Here is a 20,812-nt window from a genome sequence, read left to right as displayed (position 1 = left end):
CTCAGACACCTCCGAACTCCCAAATCCTTTAATATTCGCAATTTCCCCCTGTTTAACCCCTTCCTCCCATCGAGTTCAGCTCAGCGCGTTTGACTGAGCTCCATCTCCTCCACCGGGGGTTTTTGTGGGGATTTGGGTTTTTTTGGGGGGTTTTGGGGTCCCTCAGAGCAGGGCCCGGCCCCGCTGGGTGGGCAGGACCCCGAATCTCCGTTTCAGGGCCAGGCGGTGCCGCGAGAATTTGTCACCGGGGGAGAAGCGGGCGGGGTGGGCCGAGCGTGTGGGGAGCCCGGCCGGGGACACTTTCTGAGGGGAAAATTACACAGAATCCTAAAAAATCCCACAAAATCCCACAAATTATCCCAAATCCCCCCTCAGGACAAGCAAACTCCCCCAAAATCCCCCCAAAATCCTTAAAACTCCCCCCAAATTCCTCTCCTCAGGACACCCGAAATTTCCCGCCAAATTCCCCCCTGAGGACACCCCCAAATTCCTCCAAAATCCCAAAACTGCCACCTTTGGACACTCAAAATCCAACAAATTCCCCCCAAAATGCCCCAAATTCCCCCTCAGGATCCCCAAAATGCCCCAAATTCCCCCAAAATGCCCCAAATTCCCTCCAAAATCCTCCAAATTCCCCCAAAATCGCCCACATTCCCCCATCAGAGTCCCCCCGAAATCCCCCCCTCAAATTCCCCCCAAAATCTCTCAAACTGCCCCTCAGGACACCCAAAATCCCCCAGATTCCCCCAAAATCCCCAAATTTCCCCTCAGGACACCCAAAATCTCCCAAAATGCCCCAAATTTCCCCCAAATGCCCCAATTTCCTCAAAATCTCCCAAATTTTCCCCTCAGGATCCCCCAAAATGCCCCAAAATCCACAAATTCCCCCTCAAGACACCAAAAATGCCCCAAATTTCCCCAAAATCTTCCAAATTTCCCCAATTATCCCCTCAGGACTCCCAAATTCCCCCAAAATTCTCCAAAATAACCCAAATTCCCCCTCAGGACAACAGAAATCTCCCAAATTCCTCTCAAATTCCCCAAATTTCCCCAAAATCCCTCAAATCCCCCCTCAGGAAACCCAAACTCCCCCAAAATCCCCAAATTCCCCCCTCAAGACACCCAAAATGCCACAAATTCTCCAAATTTCCCCAAATTCCTCGCTCAGGAAACCAAAACTCCCCCAAAATGCCCCCAAATTCCCCCTCAGGATGCCCCAAATTTTCCAAATTCCCTCAAATCCCTCAAAATTCGCCAAATCCTCTAAATTTCCTCAAATTCCCCCCTCAGGACATCAAAAATCCTCCAAAATTCCCCAGATTCTCCCCCAAATTCCTCCAAAAATCCCCAAATTTCCCCTCAGGACACCCAAAATCCACAAAAATCTCCCCAAAATTCCCCAAATTCCACCAAAATCCCCTCTAAGGACACCTAAAATCCCCCAAAATGCCCCAAATCCCCCAATTTTCCCCAAATGTCCCAAATTCCCCCCTCAAGACACACAAATTCCCCCAAAATGCCCAAAATTCCCCCTCCGGACACCTAAAATCCCCTAAATTCCACCCAAAACCTCCAAATCTTCCCAAATTCCCCCTCAGGAGAACAAAAATGCCCCAATTTCCTCTCAAATTCCCCAAATTCCCCCTCAGGACACCCAAATTCCACCCCAATTCTCCAAAATGCCCCAAATTCCCCCAAAATTCCCTCTCAGAATACTCAAATTCTCCCAAATCCCCTCAAATTCGCCTCTCAGGACACCCAAAATCCAAAAAAAATCTCCACAAGATCCCCCAAATTCCTCCCAAATTCCCCCAAAATCCTCTAAATTCCCTCAAATTACCCCTCAGGACTTCAAAAATCCTCAAAAATTCCCCAGATTCTCTCCCAAATTCCTCCAAAAATCCCCCAAATTCCCCCTCAGGACACCCCAAAATCCCAAATTCCCCCAAAATCCCCAAATTTCCCCTCAGGACACCCAAATTCCCATAAATTCCCCCCAAAATCCCTCAAATTCCCCCTCAGGAAACCAAAAACTCCCCAGATTTCCCCCAAATTGCCTCGAAAATCCACGCTCAGCACACCCAAAATGTCTCAATTTCCCCCAAAATCCCCAAATTCCCCCCTCTGGACACCCAAAACCCCCAAAATGCCTCAAAAATCCCCCAAATTCCCTCCAAAATCCTTCAAATTGCCCCAAAATCCCCCAAATTTGCCCTTCAGGGCACTCAACTTCCTCCAAGTTCCTTCGCCCAAATTCCCTCAAAATCCCCCCTCAGGACACCCCAAATCCTCCAAATTTCCCCAAATTCTCCCCAAATTCCTCCCTCAGGACACCCAAAATCCTCCAAATTTCCCCAAATTCTCCCCAAATTCCCCCCTCAGGACACCCAAATCCTCCAAAATCCCCAAAGTCCCCAAATTCCCCCCAAACTCCCCCTCAGAACATCCAAAATCGCCCAAATTCTCCCTCAGAACACCCAAACTCCCCCAAAATGCCCCAAATTTCCCCCCAGGATGCCCAAATTCCCCCCAAAATCCCCCAAATTCCCATAAATAAACTCCACCAAATTTCCCTAAAATTCCCCCAATTTCCCCAAAATTTCCCAACTTCCCTCCTCAGGACAACCTGAATCCCACTAAAAAACCCCTTAGGACACCCAAATTCCCTCAAATTCCCCCCAAAATTCCCCCTCAGAATGCCCCAAATCCCCCAAATTCTCCCAAAATGCCCCAAATTCTTCCCCAAATTCCCCCCTCAAGACATCCAAACTCCCCCAAAATCCCCCTCAGGACACCCAAAGTCCCTCAAATTCCCCCAAAACCCTCCCAAAGTCCCTCAAATTCCCCAAAATCCCCTGAATTATCCCTCAGGACACCACAAATCCCCCCCAAAATCCTCCAGATTTCCTCCTCAGGACACCCAAATTCCCATGAATTCCCCCCAAATTCCTCCAAAATTCCCCTCTCAGGAAACCCAGTCTTCCCCAAAATGCCTCAAACTCCCCCAAATCCCCCCTCAGGACACCCCAAATCCCCCAAATTCTCCAAAATCCCCCAAATTCCCCCCTTGGGACACCCAAAATCCTCCAAATTCCCATTTTTGACCCCAAACTTCCCACCTGAGCACCCAAATTCCCATTTTTAGTCCCAAACTTTCCCTTCCTTGACACAAATTCTCCTTTTCCAGTCCCCAATTTCCCTTTTTGGCCCCAAATTCCCCTTCTTTGGTCCAATTTTTCCCTTTTTTAGACTAAAATTCCCCTTTTTTAGATCCAGACTTCTCACCTGAGCACCCAAATTCCCCTTTTAGACCCAAATTCTCCTTTTTTGGTACAAATTTCCCTTTTTTGGACCCAAATTCTCCCATTTTCAGCCCAAATTCTCCATTCTTGGCCCCAAATTCTCCATTTTTTGAACCCAAATTTCCCTTTTTAGTCCCAAATTTCCCCCTTTTGGACCCAAATTTCCCCCCGTTTTTTTTGTTACAAGTTTCTCATTTTTGGACCCAAAACACTTGATTCCAGTGGGTGGGAGAACCTGGAGATTTTCAAAAAGGATGTGTGGGGAAGAGTAGTTTTCCTCACTGTGTGTATACTTGGAGGATTGCTCTTTTTACTGTGCTTATTTATCTGTTTCACTAAAACAGCATTTGCCGTGCAGACCAACCTAAAGAAACCAAGGAAAGTGACAAAGTTAAGTAACCGTGATTACCAAAGTGCACAAGAAATTTACAGTCAATTCAAGAAATTAAATAGGAAACCCACGAATCAAAAAATTGTGAGTTGATGCGAGCTTAAAATTTGAGCTCGATCAAAGAGAAAGAGGGGGGACTGTTATGAACAAAAATGCTGTTGATTTTTTCTGTGAGAAAAAGGTTACCACTGTTGCTGCTGGGGTTCTGCCTGTGTTATGGTAGTTACGGGTCGCTGTTGTTAATGGTTGTTTTTGTATCAGTGAAAGCCCTGGCTGGGGCGAGGTAATGGCCCCGCTCTGAGACAGTGAAGGGTGGGGACCTCCCGAACAGCGAGGAGAAGAGACTTTGGAGGGGAGGGATGTGCAAAATACTCCAAGGACCAGCATGCTGTGTGGGACCCCCGCTCCGAATGCGCTGAGAAAACCCCAAAAGCAACGAGCCAGCTCAGAGTTGAGAGATTGGAGTGATGCCTGGATGAGAGGAGCGGAGTGCTTGATAGTGGAACCCTGGAAAAAGTTCAAGATAGAATCTAAAATGTTGGGCTTTGTGCTTTATCAGACCAACTGCACCTGCGTAAGCAGTATGATAAATTGTATAATTGTTAGATGTGATGATATTTTAGTAATTAAATGTAATTATTATATAACCATAAGAAGAATAGTGAGAAACTATGTTGGAAATTCAGAGAGGGGCTAAATTTATGTATACAATAGAACAATATAAGTTTAATAATTAACATGAAAGTTATGAAACAATAGAGTATAAAACATGATCATTTCGGATGTATGGTCGGAGTCAGATTTGGGTTGAATATACCCCCATTCCCAGAGCTCTTAATAAAAAGCACCGCATATAATCGCCCGTGATTACGTGTTTTTGAACGCTAACATGCTGGGCCTGCAGAGATGCTGAAAACCTTCGTTGTTCCTCACCCTGCGATCGAGAGCCCCCGGGCCGGGTCTGGGAGGAAGTGAGACTGAGACCAATCCAACATCGGAGCGTGTTGATGCCCTAAAGGCTCCCACGGGGACCGGACCCCCAGCTCTGCCCCGGGTGGACAAAGCTGCGCATGTCGTCCTCATCCTCTGAGTCGCCCTGGGAGAGACGACGGGGACTGCAGCCCCGCCGAGCCGCCCAATCCTGAGCTGATCACTTATAGTAAAGGCATTAAAAGGAGAAGAAGTCTCCTGGCCCTGTTTATTTCAAGCAGCACAAAGTTCCTTGGCAAGAGTCACTCTGCTCCTGAGGGGACACTTCAGGCACACCAAGGAAACAAAGCAACAACAAAACCAAACCGAATCCAGGCAATCAAACCAGAAATGAACCGAGAACAGTCCCTGTGTGTGTGTGAGACACAGGGACAGTGAGGGCAAGGATAAAAGGAATATGGCCTAAAAGCTTAACAGAGCCCAAACTTTAAAGGACTTAACTTATTCCTAAACTTTACCTGATCCCGTCAACTTCAAAATTTAGCGAAAGAGCAGCACTTAACAGTATTTAACCCAAAATAAAACCTATGACTTAGAAATTCAACAGAGGAATCACACTTAACAATCCTTAACTTAGCTAATAACTTAACAACTTACAAACAGTACAACTCTCAGGAGCATTTAACTTAGTTTAGACCTGGTGACTTGTCCTTACCTACTGATATCTGGATATCTGACTGACTCAGCTATCCAAGGCACTCCAACCCCTCAGAGAGCAGCATTTCTGCCACATTTCCCCAGCACAGGCACTCCTGTGTGCACACAGACACAAAGAGTCAGTGCAAGGCACCGGTGAGCAATTCCCCTGAGGACAGGCAATGCTCACTGTGGATCCTTTGGCATCTCCCCAGCAGGCGAAGGGTTGAGCCTGGAGGAGTGGGGGGATCAGCCCAGGCTCTGTCGTTGTTCGGGATCCCCGAGTGCAGCAAACGGGAGAGTTCCCGGCTGGGAGAGGCCCCACTCAGAGGGAGTCGCTGGCCCAGGAGATCTCCAAGGGCTCCTTTTGGAGCGCTGTTTGCAGGGCCCCAAGAGAGGGGCTGCAGTCCCAGCAATGGCTCATCCTGGGCGCACTTGGCACCCACAGCTTTCTTTGGCAGTGTGAGAGCAGGGATGTTGTGCCACTGAGGGAACAAAAACAGTTCCCAGGGCTGCTCCTACAGGAACCAGGAGCTGGTTGGGCAGCAGCAGTGCCTGGAGCAGACAGTGTTTGTGATGAGCTGCAGAGGAGCTGAGCCCAGGGGCTGTTGGCCAAGGCTGAGCCCCAAGGAGCATTTCTGAGCTGGCAGGGCGGCCTGAGAAGGGGAGGGGGGAATGCAGCAGCACAGGGCCCATGGAACCAAGGGACCATTGTGACACTGTGGGGCCCTGTGAGACCAAGGGACCATTGTGACACTGTGGGGCCCTGTGAGACCAAGGGACCACTGTGACACTGTGGGGCATCAAGGAATCATGGAGACCACTGTGACATTGCTGGGCCTCATGGAACCAAGGGGACTGTCCTGACACTGTGTGTCCATGGAATGTAGGGATCATTGTGACACTGAGAGGCGCCATCAAACCAAGGGTCCATTGTGACACTGCCGGGAGTCCTCAAACTGTGGAGACCATTGTGACACTTTGAGGTGTCATGGAACCAAGGGGCCATTGTGACACTGCAAGACTCCACGGAGCCAAGGGTCCAAACTGTGACATGGCAGGGCCTCATGGAACCGTGGAGAGATCATTAGGACACTTCACAGCCTCATGGAATGAAGGAGACCATTGTGACACCGAGGGGCACCATGGAATCATGGAGACCATTGTGACACTTTGGGGCCCCATGGAATAACCAAAGCATTGTGTCACTGTGAGTCCTCATGGAACCAGTGAGGCCATTGTGACCCTGGAGGTCACCAGAGAACCAAGAGGATCATTGTGATACTGTGGGGCCTCGTGAAAACAAGAGGCCTTTGTGACACTGCAGGGCTGCCTGGAACCAAAGGTCCAGTGTGACATTGCAGGCCCTCATGTCATCAATGGTCCATTGTGACACTGTGGAGCCAAAGGAGACCATTGTGACACAGCAAACCCTCGGGGTCCTAAGGTCCATTGTGACATTGCAGACCTCGTGGAACAGAGGAGTCACGCAACATTGTGGGGCCTGGGGAACCATGGAGAGCACTGTGACACTGCAAGGCCTCATGGAATCAGTGGGACCATTGTGACACTGCAAGGCCTCATGGAATCAGTGGGACCATTGTGAGACTTCAGGGCCTTGAGGAGCCGAGGGGACATTGTGACACTGCTGGACCCCATGGAAAAAAGACACCAATATGTCACTGATATTTTTTCATAAAAGTCCTTTCTTTGCATTTTTCCTCTTCTGGGAAGCTGAGGCCCCAGAAGAAGAATGTAAACAATTGTTATCTGCTGCTGTGGAATGTAGCAGGTGCACCTATGATTGGCCCATGGTCCATGTTTACAATTAAGGGCCAATCATGACCAAGCTCTCTGGGACAGGTTCACAGAGAGCTCTCTTGTTTATTGCTATTCCTATTCTTTTCTTAGCTTAGCAGCTTCTGAACTTTTCTCTCTATTCCTTTCAGTATAGTCATAATGTACTATATATCATGAATTAATAAATCCAGCCTTCTGATCATGAAGCCAAGATTCTCGTCCATCTCTTCACCCCTGAGGAACCCTTGCAAAGCCATGTAACACCATTATGGCACTGTGGGGCCTCATCCAAAGCACCATTGTGACACCATGGGGCCCCACAAAACCAAGGGAAGATGGAACAGGTCTTGCTGGTTTGGCCTCCCAGGGGCCGCCTGACTGGTCCAGCTGACCTTGGAACATGAAGACTCTCTTGTCATCTGCTTCTGAAACACTGGTACTCCGCACTTTCCTTCCCAATGGAAAAGAACTGTTCTTTTCCGCCAGGCACCCATGGCCTGAACTGGGATTTCACCTCCAAATTTCCCTATATCCAGAGATTGTTCCAATAGGAATATTGCCAGGACAAGTCTAGCTGCCAGTGGTTTCATGAGGGTCACTTCCCATCTGTCCCCAAAATACTGGGGAAGGCTCCATGCTTTCCTTCCTGTGGAAAGAACTGTCCTGCTTCTCCAGGTGCCCATGGCCAAGACTGGACTTCCACCTCCAAAATTCCTTCAGTTCAAAGAGTGCTCCCAGACAAAATCTGCCCTTATTGGCCAGTCTGCCAGGCCTTGGCCTTGTGAGGCTCTCAGCTGCCTTCCAAACACTGGAGCCCTGTGTTTTCCTTCCTGTGGAATAGAACTGTCCTTCTCCTCCAGGCACCCAAGGACAGAATTGGGATTTCACCTCCAACGCTCCCTGTTGTGAGAGACTGGAGGAGACTGTTGGCTCAAACCATTTTTGCACAGGGGAGGAAGGGCAGGTCCAGCCTTGCCCTGCCCTGGAACTCCAATGCTGCTGTGCCCTGGAACCCCAATCGCCCCAGAGCCTCTCTCCCAGCCCAGCAGTGGCTGCCAGTCCCTGGCACAGCACAGGCAATGCTCCACAGCCACCTCTGCAGCCCCAGCCCAGCTCCTGAGGGACCAAATGAGCCCAAGGCCCACCAGGGGGAAGGGCCCAGGAAGTCCAAGGGGTATTTAAGGCTGACCACAAGGCAAGCACACATCTTGACCCTGCCTCCTCTTGGAATTTCCATCTGAAATGTGCTGGAATCCAGGAGTTGGTACCTCTGTTTGTGCTCCTCTGTATTTTTTTGCCTTTCCCTCTTTCTGTTATTTCCTTCTATTTCTGTCCTTTTGTAAATTTGAGTAATGTAAAATTCAAATAGCTTAGAGTTTGTGAAGTTGAATGGGCCAAGTCAGTGCTTTAAGAAGTGTTCTGTGTTGATTGAATGTCGTTTTAAACCAGTTGCTAAAATTTCTCTCATTTTGTGAAGTTACCATCAAAGTCTGTTTTGTTGTTTTGGGGTCCTGAAAATCTCTTGCTGGTATTTCTCCAGTACATCCTACTCAGAGGACACAAACAAATGTAATTCCTTTTAAATGTCTCCTTGAGAGAGGTTTTTGGGGAATGGGAGTCAGGGCTTGTGTGTCCTGCTTGGCCCAGCCCTGGCAGGGCTTTCCCAGCCACATTCCACACTCCATTTCCCAGCTGGAGCCGCTGCTGCCTCTGAGTTGTGCTGCCCCAGCCCCAGGGACGCTCTCCTTGTCTGCCCATTCCCCCACGGTCTCTGGGCAGGGATGGCCTCAGTGGGGGCTGCTGACATCCTCAGCAACTTGGAGGCTGCTGCTGAATTTTCCTGCTCCAGAGGCTTGTTCAGCCTTCAGCTCTTGAGTGCAGGAATTCAGTGTCCCAGGGCTCATTAACATTCAGAACACCTTAACAAGCCAAGCCTCTGGGAATCATTTGATTTAATTTTCAAATCTTTTGTGGTTAATTAGACAAATTCCAGTGGTCTATTCAAGTTGAATAGATTCTCTTTAAAAAGACAGTGAGAAATGATTACTTAGGTCAAATTTAGTTTTTTCCCTGTCAATTAATTGATACGTCCAATCTCCAGCTGACAGTGAATCCAAGTGCCTCCTCATGCAGTTTGAATAGATATGAAATCAAGACCCTTCATGGCTGACAATCAATCAGACTCTGTCCTTACCCCACCCCACTATTCGCTCCATCCAAGCCCTGGCACTCAGAGCGGCCTTGTGCAAATCTGAGCTCCCTCCAGCCCAGGCTGCACCTGCAGCTTTCAGCTCCTTGGCTCCAACTCCCACCTGCTTTCCTTGGAGAAGGAGCTGCCTGAGACACACAGGGATGTTCATTTCTTGTCAGCCAACAAAGCCAAGGGAAAGCACAGCTCCATCAATGCAAAAGTCATTACTCTGTGGGATATTGAATCCACTTTCCACAGCAGACAGTCTCAGAGCAATGGAAAACCTTCTGAACCCAGCACAGATCCCAAGGTCCCCCCAAACCCTCCCTGCCCCGATTCTGCCCAGATTTGCTCTTTGCACACGAGTCACACACTGAAGCCAGGAGCTCCCTCCATGCCCAGAGGGAGGAAAAGAGAGAAAGGGGATGAAGAGCTCTCCTGTGCAGAGCCAAGGTCCACGTGCAGCCCCTGCAGTGGGAAACACAACTCATCAGGTTTGTGTCCTTTGGGCTCAGGGCCTGGTGACACTCAGAGGCACAGAAAGGTTTCTTGCCAACAAACACACGTTGAACGCAGTCTCACTTCCACAGCCACTGGAGCTGACCGGCTGGCTAGCCGCTCCTGGAGTGACCGGTGGAGACTATGAATCCCACCACTCCCAGGTTCTCGGCAAGAACCCCTGAGTAGTGACTCCGTCTGCAGTGTGGTGATGCAGGCGAGAGCAGGACTGCGAAGAACTGAGGTAATGGAATGAAGGAGTGGACAAGTGTGTGGATGCCAAGGTGCCTTTTTAGCCCGGGTGGGGCCAGTGACGGTGTCAGGTAAAAACTGTTAGGGAGGCACTTAAAAAAGGGATGGGGGCAACAGAAGAGACACGAGGGGCCAATGAGCAAAACCCAGGGGAGCAGCGAGGGACACAACTGAACCAATAGGAAGGGCCCAGAGGAGAGAAAAGGCTGAAGGGAAAAATCATATTCTAGGTGAGGGATGATTGACATAGAAGATTCTCGACATGAGAGGTGACGGTTACAATGATTGACAGGCAACAGGTGGAAGGAACAAACCATTAGGAGGGAGAACATGGAGGGAACCGAGGGTCAAATCAAATTATTAACTTATAAAAAAGAACCAACTTTACAATAAACCCATATAAAACACACACAATGCTACAGTCAAACATTTGAACAGTTTAATATTCCTCACAGCTCTTTCCTCAGCCCTCTGTGATGTACCAGCAGCATCTGAAATGTCCCCCATCCCCAAGGGATTTCTGTACATAACAGTTTTAGGCAAAGACATAGGAAAAATTAAGTGATAGATATAAACACCATTAAGATGTTGACTAACATGATATTTATTTGAACTTCAGAAATATGGGGCAACTCTCTGCACCTAAAAGCATGAAACCAGTCATATGACAGGCACTTGAAAGACGAGAGAGCATCTGGAGGAGGAAATCAAAAAACAAGGTGGGCATCGATCCAGCTGCTCTAGTGAAGGGGCATCCTTAGACATGGCCATCTAACCAGGAGAGCTGGAAACACATGAAGGAAGACTGAGAGGAAGTAATACACTGGATATTGGTGACACAAGCCCACAGGAAGATCAGTACTTGTTCTTCTGCCATCATTACACTTCCAGGAAGTTCCTGTTCCTGGTGGGAAAAATTTGTCATGGCTTAAAAGTACTCAAATGACCCAGGTAACAAAGATCCATTTGTATATTAGGAAACTAACAGGTATTAAAACCTGTGCCACTTTCCAGACAGATATCAGCTGTGTGCCCATGAACAGGCAGTGCCACTTGTGCCCTGAGGTGCCCAGCTGGAACTGGATCTCTCTGAGAGCACCTGAGGGAGAGCAGAGCACCTTGCAGGCTGCAGGTCCCTGACAGCCCCGCAGGGCTCCTGTCCCATCAACATCTGCTCTGCTCCAGTCTGAAAGAGGGCCCAGAATGGTGCCAGGATTGCCAGAGAGCTGAGGTGTGTGCTGGAATTCAATGCCCTCCCCATCCCGCAGCAGCCCTGCATTTCCCTCCTGCAGCCTTGGTCTCCAGCACAGCCATGGAGGCGCTTTGGGATCTGGAATGTTGCTGCAGCCCCCAAGGGCAGCTGAGCTCTGCCTTTGGCACAGTCAGGTCTGGCCAGCGCAGGCCATGCTCAGCAATTGCTTGTGTGTGCCTGGCCTTGCTGTCAGCCCCGGCAGCGGCTGCGTGGCCCCTTTGTGGCCCTGTGCTGGCCCAGCCATGGTGGCCCAGCCCCTGTGCAGACCTAGCCCAGGCCAGGAGCATTGCAGCTGGGAACGGCCCCTGTGCCGTGGTGCCCACAGCAGCCTTGGGGCTCTGTGCCCCATGGCCTCCCTGCTGGGCAGCCTCTGCCAGCTCCTGCAGAGCCCCTGGCACCTGTGGGGCTGCACAGACAGCCCTGCCCCAGGCTCTGCTGGCCTCTGGGCCAGCAGAGAGGCAGCCAGGGCTGGCCATGGCCGGGAACTGGCCCTGAACCCTGCAGGAGGATGGAGCTGGGCCACAAAACTCAGCCCAGGCCAAAGCTGAGCTCAGCAGCCAGGGCTGCCAATGCATGGGCACAGAGGCTGGCGCTGACAAATGTCCTGGGTCCCCTCCCTGCTCTGTCCATGCCACCAAGGGCACAGAGCAGCCTCCTCTCTGGGCCACTTGCCTGTTTGCAATGCCTTGCACAGGCGCTGGCCCTGCCCCACAAGGCCTGGCCTGAGTCCTGCCCCTGCACGCTCAGCCAGGCTGAGATGGACACTGATGGTTTCTGGGCCAGGCTCTCTGAGCCCAGCCCAGCTCCCTGCAAGCTCTGCCAGCTGCCCTGAGCTCTGGGCAGCACCAAGGGCCTCTCCCCAGCCCAGCCCAGCCGGCTCTGGCCCCACAGCTCTGCTCAGGCCAGGCTGCTCTGGGCACTGCCCCACGGCCTCAGCCCCTGGCAAGGGCACAGCAGCAGCTGCAGCTGCCACAGGACTCAGCCCCAGCCATGGGGGAAGGTGCTTGGCCAAGGCCAAAGGAGGCTCCCTGGCTGCCCTGCTCCCCTCAGGCTGAGGTGCTGAGAGCTCTGCGGCCCCTGCTGCCATCCCATCTGCCCAGGGCAGCACAACAGCCCTGGCCATGGGGCCCTCAAGAGCTGCTCCTGCCGCAGGCCCAGGGCCCATGCCAAAGCGGGGGCACCCACCAAGCTGTGCCCATTTCTGTTCGTTGCTGCTCTAATGGGGATGGATCCTCAGCCATTTGGAGGTTGCTGATGAATTTACTTACTCCAGAAGTGTCTTCTTTCTGGATCTCTTCATTCAGTTCAGGAATTCAGTGAGAAAAGCTCATAAACATTAGTGAAAAAACACCCAAACAAGAAAAGCCCCTGAGAATAATTCTAAGTTTTAAATTCTTCTGTGCCTATTTAGAGAGATTTCTGAAGTTTATTGAAAGTGAATATACTACATCAAATAAAATGAAGAAAGAATTTTTTTGTCCTGTTTTCTTTTCTGGTTTATAGATTGATACCAGCAATGTCAAATTGATGTTGATCCTCTGAACCTTCTAATGCAGACTGAATAAATATGAAAATCAAGACCCTTCATGGCTGACAATCAATCAGACTTTGTCCCTACCCCGTCCCCACCAGTTCCCTCATCCATCCCCCGGGATTTAAAGAAGCTGATGAATGGAGTCACATCCAGGGCTGTCCCCAGGGCTCAGAATTGTGGCCCGGTCAGTGAAATCTCTTTATTGCTGATCTGGACGAGGCCATCGAGGGCACTGTCAGTCAGTTCCCAGGTGAGCCCAAGCTTGGTGGCAGTGTGTCTGTGCTGGAGGGCAGGAAGCTCTGCAGAGGGATCTGGCCAGGCTGGAGCCATCCATGGGCCCAGGACAATGGGATGAGGTTCACCAAGGCCAAGGGCCAGATCCTGTCCTGGGCTCACTACGTGGTTCTGTGATAGATATAAATATAATTAGGTTCTTGTATCAGGATGCTCAACCTGGAGTGGGGGCAAAATAGCTCAAACAATTCCTGATTTGGAAAGCTGCCAGTGGTGGATGGAGAAGGGAGGTCAGGCTGCTCTTGGGGTTGTGGAAATGCTGAAAGCAGCCTGACTCATTTAATCTCCTCCTGTCCTGGCTGATCTCCCCTCTTTCCCCTTCCACCCATTGGCTTTTGTCTCCCACCAGGCCTGCCTGTGAAGAGCCTGGCTCTGTGTTCTCCATCCCCTCCTCGCTGGCACTGCCAGGCTGGCATGAGGAGCCCCTCAGCCTTCCCTGCTCTGGGCTGGACAAGCCCAGCTCCCTCAGCCTCTGCTCACAGCCCAAGGGCTCCAGCCCCACCTTGGAGGCCCTTCCCAGACCCTGCTCCAGCTGCCAGACATCTTTCCTGACCTGCGGAAGCCAACCCAGGCCACAGTGACCTGGATAATCCCTGTCCTTGATGTCCTGGTCACACAGCCCTGGCCCCTTGTCCCCATGTCAGGCTCTGGGGTGGATCCTGTGGAACATCCTTTGGTGGAGGCTGTGGCTCCAGATGGGCTGGGGGGATCCCAGGGGACAGGGACCCTGCTGGGCATGAACAGCATTGGACTTGTTGGGAGAAACTGTGAGGGGGAGCTGGGGCAGAATGACCAAGCCAGTGACCTGACACAGCCCTGCTGGGATGTCACACAGCCCCTCTGGAATGTCACAGCCTGCTCTGTGATGTCACAGCCCATTCTCTAATGTCACACAACTGGTCTCTGATGTTACAGCCAACTCTGTGATTTCACAATCTGCTCTGTGATGTCAGATCTCTGCCCTGTGGTGTCACAGTCTGCTCTGTGATGATGTCTATGATGTCATACCTGCTCAATAACCTTACATACTGCCCTCTGTGATGTCATTGCCCACTCTGTGACCTCATGTTACCAGATGATAAATTGTCTACACCAGGTTAGCTGACACCTGGAGCTTGTTCTCCAAAGCCCCAGGCCTATGGAAGCCACACAATGCCCATTGTGTGAGAAGGGGAACTGGAAGTTCAGCAGCCTCAGTGTCCTGCCAGCTCAGCCAGGCCCACTGGAACATTGGGGTCCAAGACCACCAGGGACCACCAGAGAGACCCCCAGGGTCTGGAAGAACACATGGATAAAGGGAAGGGGAAATATGTTATTGATTTTGGGGAAATATTATCATATGTATGTCTAGTCTAGGACAATCAATGAATATGTGTGCAAAATACAGAATAGAAACAGAAACTTTCCTGTACTCAGCATGCACAGCTTTGGGAGGAGCTCTCCCCCGTGCATCCAGCTGAATAAAGAATGCTGCTTCTTAATGCTACATTGGGGTTAAGGAGTTTTCTGTTTTACTAAATTTTTGGTAACACTCCCACTGCAAAGGAAAGCTCTGTCAACTGCTGTTCACAAACAGAGAAGGGCTGGTGGCAGATGTGGGGCTCAGAGGCTGCCTGGGGCACAGTGACCATGAAATAATCAAGTGTTCAATGTTCTGGGAAAGAAGGAGGGGCAGCAACAAAACTTCTGCACTGGAATTAGGAAGGGCAGACTTTGATCTTTTTAGGATGCTGATGTGTGGAGTACTAAATCTGGTACTGATTTTTTTTAGGGGACACAGGCCTACAAAACCAAGGGATCCAGGAAGGATGGACACATTTCAAGGAAGTAATCTTAAGGGGGAAGGAGCAGCCTGTCCCAGTGTGGCAAAAGATGAGCTAGTGAGGAAAATGACTGGCCTGGCAGGGCATGGAGTTTTTGTAGGAACTCAGGGGAAAAGGGCCAGCAACTCAGGAAGTGTTTAAGGATATTATTAGGTTATGCAGGAAGAAAAGTTGAGAGGTGATAGCTCAATTAGAACTTAACCTGGCAGTTTCTGTAAGAAGAATAAAAAATGTTTTTATAAAAAGTTTATAGCAAAAGGAGGGAGGAGGAGAACCACAACCCTCTATTGATTGCAGTTGAGAACAGAGTAACTGAAGATAAGTAAAAGACTAAGCTACTTAATATCTTGTGTCAATTTTCAATATTAGGACAGGCTGTTCTCAGGACAAGTGTTCTCCTGAGCTGGTAGATGGGCACAGGGACCAGAACAGCCCCTGTAATCCAGGAGGAAGCAGCTGGTGACCTGCTAAGCCCCTCAGATGCTCACAAGTGTGTGGGATCAGATGGGATCCATCCCAGGGGGATGAGGGAGCTGTGGATGAGCTCCCCAAGCTGCTCTCCATCATTTACCATCAGTCCTGGCTCAGCAGGGAGGTCCCAGAGGACTGGAGGTGCCAGTGTGAGCCCATCCCCAAGAAGGGCTGGAAGGAGGAGCTGGGGAACTCCAGGCCTGTCAGCCTGACCTGGGTGCCCGGCAAGGATATGGAACAGATCACCCTGAGTGCCATCACAGGGCACCCACAGGATGGCCAAGGGATCAGAGGCAGCCAGTGTGGATTTAGGGGTCGCAGATGCTGCCTGGCCAACCTGATCTCCTTTTATGACCAGGTGACCCACCTATGGATGCAGGAAATGCTGTGGATGTTGTGTGCCTGGACTTCAAAGCCTTTAAAACCAGGAGCCACAGAATTCCCTGGAAAAACTGCAGCCCATGACTTGGACATGTTCACCCTTCCCAGGGTAAAGAGCTGGCTGGAGGCTGGGCCCAGAGAGTGGCGGGGATGGTGCTGCACCCAGCTGGTGTCCAGGCACTGGTGGTGTCCCCCAGGGATCTGTGCTGGGCCCAGTCCTGTTTAATATCTTCACTGATGATCTGGCTGAGGGGATCGAGTCCACCATTCACAAATTGCAGATGGCACCAAGCTGGGTGTGAGTGTGGATCTGCTGGAGGGCAGGACAAGAAGACACAACCTTAAGCTGCACCAGGCGAGGCTCAGGCTGGACATTAAGAAGAAGTTCTTCACAGAAAGGGTGAGTGGGCATTGGAATGGGCTGGCCAGAGGAGAGGTGGCAGAGTCACTGTCCCTCTCCAGTGGCACTTAGTGCCGTGATCTGGGTGACAAGGGAGTATTAGGGTATTGGTTGGGCTTGATGATCCCAAAGGTCTTTTCCAGCCTATTTGATTCTGTCATTCTGTGATAATTGGGACGCTCTGGGGCCATTGTGACACTGCAGGGCCTCATGGAACTAAGAGGACCATGGTGACACCGTGCAGGCCCACAGAACCAGGGGTCCACTGTGGTGCTCTGGGGCCAAATGGAGCCAGGGAGTGCTCCATGACACTCTGGGTCCTCGTGGAACCACAGAGGCCATTGTGGCACTGCAGGGCCTTGTGTAACCAAGGGGTTTCACCATTTTGACACTGCAAAACCAAGGAGACCATTGGGACACTCCACGGCCTTTCTGACACTGCGGGGGCCATGGAACCAAGGGGCTCCTGTGAAACTGCAGCACCAACGAGAACATTGTGACACTGAGTAGCCCCATGGAACCAAGGACACCATTTGCTCTGCATGGTCACATGGATCCAAGGAGACCAGTGTGACAGTGCATGGCCTGGTGTGACCAAGAGGCCTTTGTGACACTGAGGGGCCCCATGGAACCAAGGACATCTTTGCAGATGTCACCAAACTGGGTGTGAGTGGTGATCTGCTGGAGGGTAGGAGGGCCCTGCACAGTGCCTGGGACTGGCTGGATCCAGGGCCCAAATCCAAAAAGGTGAGGTTTAGGAAGACCAAATGCTGGGTTCTGCACTTTGGCCACAACAACCCCTGCAGTGCTACAGGTTAGGGACAGAGCAGCTGGAGAGCAGCCAGGCAGAAAGGGACCTGCAGGGACTGATGGACAGAAGCTGGACATGAGCCAGCAGAGTGCCCAGGTAGGCAAGAAGGCCAATGGCTCCTGGCCTGGGTCAGGAATGGTGTGGCCAGCAAGAGCAGGGCAGGGATTGTTCCCCTGTGCTGGGCACTGGTTGGGCAGCACCTCGAGTGCTGTGACTAGCTCTGGGTCCGCTGCGGTGGGGAATTAGAAGAAATTTGTATCAGGAAGAGTAAAGAAAGCAAAGGTGAAGCAGAGGAAATGCTCTGGGCTGTTTGGGGGTGGCTGCCAGGCAGCCCTGGCTCCGAGCAACAGCGTCTGCAGTGGGACAGGAAACTCCCAGCTGATGGGAACAAACTTTCTGGCTGACTGCAGAGGCCAGGACAAAGCTGAGTGGTTTCCCTGGTGTCCCCCAGCCCTTGCTGGCCCCAGGGGCTGATGGCATTTGTGCTCCCCCAGGTTCATGTCCCCACACCAACAGCATGGGGGTGCTCCCCCTGCTGTGTGCAATGCAAACAGGGGCTCCTGAGCCAGTGCTGCTGTGTGTGTGCCTGCAAGGCTGGGGCACCTGTGTGAGCTGGGGGAGAGGCCAGGGCTGCAGAGGGGGGATGTTGTTGGCAGCTCCATGAGGACGCTCTGGGACGCTGCCCTGGGCTGTCCAGCACACTGGGGATGGATCAGCACCTGCTCTGCTGCTCCTTTCCATCTGCCCCAGGGCCCTTGCAGAGCCCCAGCCATGCTGTTTGCCCCCAGCCTGCCCACAGCCAGCCTGGGGCTGCTCACGGGGCTTTTCTGTGCTGAGCATTGGCCTGGGTGTGTTCTTGAGAGAGCCTGGGCAAGGAGCCTGGAGCCCCCAGGCCCTGGGCTGAGGCGTCAGCGCTGCCCCAGCAGTGCCCATGGCCTGTCCCTGCTGCATCCCTGGCACTGCCACCCCCAGGGCTGTGCCCAGCCCCGAGAGCACTCAGGCCCTGCAGCAACACCAGGGCCACCAGGGCAGCGGGGCAGGGCCACGGCAGCAGCACTGGCAACACCAAGTGCTGCTGCTGCTGGGCACAGCTGCGGGGCCAGCACTGATCTGCCCCAGCTCTGCACACAGACATTGCTGCTGCAGCTCCACAGAAGGCAATAAAAGGGGGCATCTCTGCAGAAAACTTGGCTGGGAGATCCTTTAGTTCCTTTAAAGCCATAAGGAAACCAGCCTCTCATTGACACAGTCTTTGGCCACATGGAAGGTGGAGAGAAACAAAATGAGAAATGGCACAAAGAACAACATGTCCTTGTGGACCATATGAAAACAGTAAAAGAAAAGAAAAAACTCACAACCAAACAAACAAAAAGTATCAAAGGTGACTTTCATTACAAATGATTGGCAGAAACTGGCAAGCAGTTTAATATTTCTGAAACCATCCAGTCATCAGTCTCCACACTGCAGCCTTGAGCTCCCGGTTCCTCAGGCTGTAGATGAGGGGATTCAGGGCTGGAGGCACCACTGAGTACAGAACTGACAGGGCCAGATCCAGGGATGGGGAGGAGATGGAGAGAGGCTTCAGGTAAGTTAATGTACCAGTGCTGAGGAACAGGGAGACCACGGCCAGGTGAGGGAGGCAGGTGGAAAAGGCTTTGTGCCGTCCCTGCTCAGATGGGATCCTCAGCACAGCCCTGAAGATCTGCACATAGGAGAAAACAATGAACACAAAACAGCCAAACACCAAACCACCGCTAACAGCAAGAAGACCAAATTCCCTGAGGTAGGATTTGGAGCAGGAGAGCTTGAGGATATGTGGGATTTCACAGAAGAACTGGCCCAGGGCATTGCCATGGCACAGGGGCAGGGAAAATGTATTGGCTGTGTGCAGCAGCGACTAGAGAAAGGCACTGGCCCAGGCAGCTGCTGCCATGTGGGCACAAGCTCTGCTGCCCAGGAGGGTCCCGTAGTGCAGGGGTTTGCAGATGGACACGTAGCGGTCGTAGCACATGATGGTCAGGAGGGAAAGCTCTGCTGAGATGAAGACGAGACAGAAAAACAGCTGTACAGCACATCCTGAGTAGGAGATGGTTCTGGTGTCCCAGAGGGAATTGTGCATGGCTTTGGGGACAGTGGTGCAGATGGAGCCCAGGTCGCTGAGGGCCAGGTTGAGCAGGAAGAAGAACATGGGCGTGTGCAGGTGGTGGCCGCAGGCTACGGCGCTGATGATGAGGCCGTTGGCCAGGAGGGCAGCCAGGGAGATGCCCAGCAAGAGGCAGAAGTGCAGGAGCTGCAGCTGCCGCGTGTCTGCCAATGCCAGCAGGAGGAAGTGCCTGATGGAGCTGCTGTTGGACATTTGCTGTGCCTTGGCATTGGGATCTGTAGAAAAGTATTCATGGAATAGTTGGGTTTAGGAGAGGACTTGAAATATCCCAGCACAGCCTGGGGGCACTTTCCCCCCACTGCCTGCCCAGGGCTCTGCTGCCTGGAGCTGTCCCTGCCAGCAGCTGCTCCCTGTGCCCAGGGCTGGGCCCTGCCAGTGCTGCCAGAGCCCAGCCCAGCCCTGGGGGCTCAGCTCTGCCCTGCAGACCCCTCCCAGCTCTGGCACTGCCCAGGGGCAGCTCTGGCTCTGCAGGCTCAGATGGCAACATCACAGGAACTCTGAAGAGACTGGGAAAGCAACACTAATGCTGCCTCTAAGGGGCCCTGCAAGGATTTCTGTCACTGCCTGGTTTATTAACATCTGAGAGAATTTTGGGGTTTTTGGGGGGGTTTTTTTCTCAACCTGAACTGAGAGATGAATATCTATGTGCACTTTCCTATCCAGGCAACCCAGAACAGTATATTCAAAAAGCAGGAAATTCCCTTTCATGCAGCCCCTGCCTTGCTGTTCTCCCTGTATAATCTATTTGTTCTGGCATTAAATGCCATCCTGGAAGCAGTCCTGAAAAATGCAGCATCCACCCCACACAAGGAGAACACTTCCAAGCCTGACCAGCTGTCTTCTCCCACCCATATCTTGTCCCCCAGTGCTGGGAGCAGCTGCCAGGGCTGGCTGAGGGCTGTCCCTGGCAGGCAGCAGAGTCCCTGCCCCAGCACAGTGCCCTGGGCTGCAGGACCCTGCTCTGCACGACAACCCTGGGCACCCCTGGCTGCTCTGCACAAGAGACAATCGGAGAATGTACTCACAGGGTCTGCAGGCATTGGGATGTTCCAGCTTTAGGATATGGCTCCAGGAGCTGCAGCTGCATTGTCCTGCAGCCAGAGGTTCCTGTGCCAAGGGCTGGCACTTCTCTCTCACTCAAGGGAGGATGGAAGCACTGAAAGAGTTCATATCTCACCCGGGGCCTGCAGATGGTTCCATGACCCCGGCCGGGCTCAGTACTCGCAGCCAGACCTGCTCCGTGTTCCCTTGGTTCCATGGGGCCCCACAGTGTCCCAGTGGTCCCTTGCTTCCATGAGGACCTGAGGTGTCATAATGCCCTCTTGGTGACACGAGGCCCTGAAGGGTCACAATGGTCTCCATGGTTCCATCAGGCCCCACAGAGTCATAATGGTCTCTGGGTCCATGAAGCCCCTCTGTGTCACCATGGCCCCTTGTTTCCATGGGCTCCAGTGGTGCCACAATGATCCCCTTGGATCCATGGGCCCCAGTGGTGCCACAATGATCCCCTTGGTTCCATGAGGTCCCCACAGTGTCCCAGGGATCTTCATGGGAAGGAAAGAAACCAGCCCCAGTGTTGCAGGGGCATCCACCAGAGGCAAGGCCAGCCAGACTTGATGGTA

General features: G+C 52.0%; 1 pseudogene; it reads right to left on the bottom strand.

Moving 5' to 3' along the window:
• Positions 1–162: 162 nt before the first annotated feature.
• LOC131571846 (olfactory receptor 14J1-like) lies at positions 163–19,001 on the bottom strand (annotated as a pseudogene).
• Between the last annotated feature and the right edge of the window lie 1,811 nt (positions 19,002–20,812).

The sequence above is a fragment of the Ammospiza caudacuta genome, unplaced genomic scaffold (assembly GCF_027887145.1).
Source record: "Ammospiza caudacuta isolate bAmmCau1 unplaced genomic scaffold, bAmmCau1.pri scaffold_39, whole genome shotgun sequence".
NCBI classification, from domain to species: Eukaryota; Metazoa; Chordata; class Aves; order Passeriformes; family Passerellidae; genus Ammospiza; species Ammospiza caudacuta.
The sequence above is the reverse complement of the archived record's forward strand: the minus strand, read 5'-3'. Positions and strand labels throughout refer to the sequence as shown.